This window comes from Capsicum annuum, chromosome 4, assembly GCF_002878395.1.
Source record: "Capsicum annuum cultivar UCD-10X-F1 chromosome 4, UCD10Xv1.1, whole genome shotgun sequence".
NCBI lineage: Eukaryota > Viridiplantae > Streptophyta > Magnoliopsida > Solanales > Solanaceae > Capsicum > Capsicum annuum.
In genome coordinates this window covers 1,476,742-1,481,225 of record NC_061114.1, presented here as the reverse complement: position 1 = coordinate 1,481,225, position 4,484 = coordinate 1,476,742, and positions in this window count along the sequence as shown.

Below are 4,484 nucleotides of genomic sequence, written 5' to 3'. Positions count from 1 at the left end.
TTGTCGATACGGGATGAGCTTCAAATCTCGCGTCTCCCAATCACCTTGAATTTGATGGACGAGCAAATCCAAATCTCCCAACATCAATAATTCTTGGACTCCCATATCAACAGCTAACCTCAAACCAAGAATGCAGGCTTCATAATCTGCCATATTGTTAGTACAGTAGAATCGAAGTTGTACTGTTACCGGGAAATGTTATCCCAATTTAGAGATAAGAACCGCTCCTAGTCCGACTCCTTTCATATTGACAGCTCCATCGAAGAACAACTTCCAACCTGGATCAGCATCTATAACGACTTCATCGACACACGACACTTCTTCGTCAGGAAAATATGTCTTTAATGGCTTATACTCTTCTTCGATGGGATTCTCAGCAAGATAATCTGCCAAGTCTTGGTCTTTCATGGCGTTTTGAGTCACATATACAATGTCGAACTCGGTAAGCAATATTTTCTACTTTGCCAATCGACCTGTCGGCGTGGGCTTCTGAAAGATATACTTCAAAGGATCCATGCGGGAGATGAGATAAGTATTATAGGATGAGAGATAATGCTTTAAATTCTGTGCTACCCAAGTTAGGGCACAACATGTCCTTTCAAGAAGAGTATACCTGGCCTCATATGCGGTGAACTTCTTGCTAAGATAATAAATAGCCTGTTACTTTTTGCCTGTGACATCATGTTGACCCAGGACACAACTGAAAGAATTGTCCATGACTGATAAATATAAGATCAAAGGCCTACCAGGCTCCGGGGGTACTAGCACAAGCGGATTTGACAAATATATTTTGATTCGATCGAACGTTTCCTGACATTCTTCAGTCTATTTTACTGCAGCACTCTTTTTCAGTAACTTGAATATGGGCTCATAAGTGGTTGTGAGTTGAGCAATAAACCTGCTAATGTAGTTCAGTCTACCAAGCAAACTCATCACCTCCGTCCTATTCTTGGGCGGAGGCAAATCCTGAATGGCTTTGATTTTTGAGGGATCCAATTCAATCCCCCGAAGGCTGACTACAAACCCCAACAGCTTTCCAGACGGAACTCCAAATACACATTTTGCTGGATTGAGCTTGAGATTATACCTGCGAAGCCTTTCAAAGAACTTTCTTAAATCTTTAACATGGTCGGCCCGACTTTTTGACTTAATAATCACATCATCCACATAGACCTCAATCTCCTTATGCATCATATCATAAAACATAGTGGTCATAGCTCTCATGTATGTTGCTCCAGAATTTTTTAAATCGAAAGGCATCACTCGATAACAATAAGTCTCCCATGGTGTGATAAAAGACGTCTTGTCCGCGTCTTCATCATCCATAATGATCTGGTAATATCCAGCATAGCAATCCACAAAAGAGGCAACCTCGTGTTTAGCATAGTTGTCTAGCAAAATATGGATGTTGGGCAGTGGAAAATCATCTTTCGGACTTGCTCTGTTCAAATCACGGTAATCAACACACCCTTAAATTTTTCCATCTTTCTTTGGTACGGGAACAACATTGGATAACCACATGGGATAAAGAGTCACTCGAATTACTTTGGCTTTAAGTTGTTTCATGATTTCCTCTTTGATTTTAATACTTACATCGGTTTTAAACTTCCTCAACTTTTGTTTGACGGGAGGGAACGCGGGATCAGTTGGCAATTTGTAAGCCACTAATTCAGTGCTTAAACCAGGCATATCATCATAAGACTATGCAAAAACATCCTTATAATCAATTAATGCTTGAATCATTCAATTTTTTAGCTGTGGCAAAGCATGTACACTGATTTTAGTTTCCCTAACATATTCTTGATACCCTAGATTTATTGGCTCAGTCTCATTCAAATTAGGATTTGGTTTGTCTTCAAACTGTTCCAACTCTTTGCTTATTTCTTCTAGTGCTTCTTCTTCATTATATTCCCCATCCTGCTTCATTACATCTTGATTAGTTTGGATTTTAAGGTCAGGCTGAAAATTCCGCATGCATATCATGTCATTAGAATCAACATAAAGAGAACTGTATATAAAAAAAATAAAAACAAAATATATTAGACACGAATCAAAAGGGACATTGTATTTCATTAAATAAAAAGATAGAAGGGTTTAAACATAGATGCCAACATAACATAAACAAACTAAAATCTGAATTACAAGCCTGAAATAACTCGGATAAACAGAAAGAAAAATAAAATAAACTACCAAAACTCCCTCCTGATGGGGAGAGGAGTGACTTCTCAATTATTGAGCCGGACAGCTGGACCTATGAATTGCACGTCTGCCATACTGGTACCTTCTCCTGCTTTGACCATATCAACATCAATAAAAAGGTTCTGGCAGTTATCAAACAATTCAACTTCAAATTTCACATGCTTCGTGACACCGCTCTTAACAAATGATTCACTAAGTAGTGGCATTGGGCGAGGTAGTGACCATGTTTTCTTTTTCCTTCCCTTGGCTTTCTTTAGATCTTCAGCCGTAGGCTTAAATCCCAGACCAAACATGCCCACGTTCTCACTCGGACATATGGGACGAACTATACCGTGCAGAGACGCTCCCAAACCCTTTCCTAGCTCAAATCCGTATTTCCAAAGTTCACTCACCATCCTGATAGAAGCGGAAGACAATTGCGGTCCTGGTATAACATGCCATTCAAGGATACGATTCACTGGCACTGTATCAAAAATTTGATTGACGAATGTCTCCTCTACATTATTTGCTTCAATAAGAGACAAGGGAGAATCTTCGCAGGTGGACAAATCTCCTTTATTATGAATAACCACTTCTTGCCTGTCATACTCAAACTTAATCATTTGGTGCAGTGTAGATGCAACCACCTTAGCCTTATGGATCCACGACCTTCCCAACAACAAATTGTAAGAGGATTCTATATTCAATACTTGAAACTCTATGGCGAACTCAACAGGCCCTATGGTCAACATTAGTTCTATTTCGCCAATGGAGTTTGATTTTGCACCATCGAAAGCTCTGACACATACATTGTTGGGCCTGATCCTGTCAGCACCAATATTCAACTTTTGCAAAGTAGAAATAGGGAAAATATTTGCACCTGAACCTCCATTAATCATAACATGAGTGACGTAGAAATCTTCACACTTCACTGTAATGTAAAGGCCCTGGTTATGCCCTGTACCTTCAACAGGTAATTCATCATCAGAAAAGCTGATCCGATTGACCTCAAAGATTTTTTCGACTATTTTCTCAAGCTAATTTATTGTAATCTCCCTAGGAATGTATGCTTCATTTAATACCTTCAGTAAAATATCACGATGCTCCTTGGAGTGCAACAACAAAGATAAAAGGGAAATTTGAGCGGGGGTTTTCTTCAACTGGTCTATTATTGATTACTCTGGCAATTTCATCTTTTTCAAAAATTCTTTGGCTTCTTCTTCGGTGATAGGCTTTTTGATAGATGACGGTCCACTCACAATTGGCTTAGACTTTCTTAAACTTTCAGGCACGAAGCATCTTCCTGACCTAGTCAAACCCCCTACCTCATTTACATCTTTCACTACTTCTTTCCCATGATAGGTCATCACAGTCCGCCCATAATTCTAGGGAACCCTTTTTGTATCAACTATCGGAGGTTGGGTCACCGGTTTGAGGACAATAGGCGCTGCCAGTGCTCCTTTCACTGTCAAGAAGGGCTGACTCAGAGCTCCTACCACTGTCAACTTAGGTTTATTCTGACTTAAATCAACATACCTTCTGGCGCCTTGTACTGTGATCAGGGGTTTCTTTGTGCTTTCTTCGGCTTTATCTTCTCTCATTCCTTCCTGGCTCAATGACATTGCTTTCAAAGACTCTGCTATATTCACCGATCTCACATTGCTTTCAAAGACTCTGCTATATTCACCGATCTCTTCTCAATGGTCTGTACCTTGATAATAGGCTTATAACACCTTGAAGACTCTTTCCCATCATATATCAATTCTAACATATTGGTTTCAGCATGGGTTGGCAGCGGATTCTGATTAATGTTTGGACCCTCTGGGGCCTGGACCAGTATCTGATTTGTGTCAGTTAAATCTTGGACAGATTTCTTTAAATGCCAGTATTTCTCGATATCATAGCCTGGCATGTCAGAGCAGTACGCACATCTTAAAGAATAATCGAGATTCCTCGGTGGTGGGTTTAAAAGCCTTCCTTGAATTGGGCTTAAGACCTTCAACTTTCTCAACCTATCAAACAGGCTAGCATATGACTCTCCAAGAGGTGTGAATTGATTTTTGATCGCCTTCTTTTTCTTATATTCGAGCCTAGGTTGAAAACCGGGTCTGGAGGGGTTTTGGTAATTCGGTGGAGTAAATGGGCGATTTTATGGAGCTTGCACGCGCCACTGCGGGTAAGAAGGGGTTTGGGCATATGGCTGCGCGCTATATACTAGGTACGGGGGTGGTTGAATAGAATATAAAGGATTTTGTGGAGTGTAGTAATGGTGGGGAGGAATATATGGATCTTGGGCGTAGACTAGG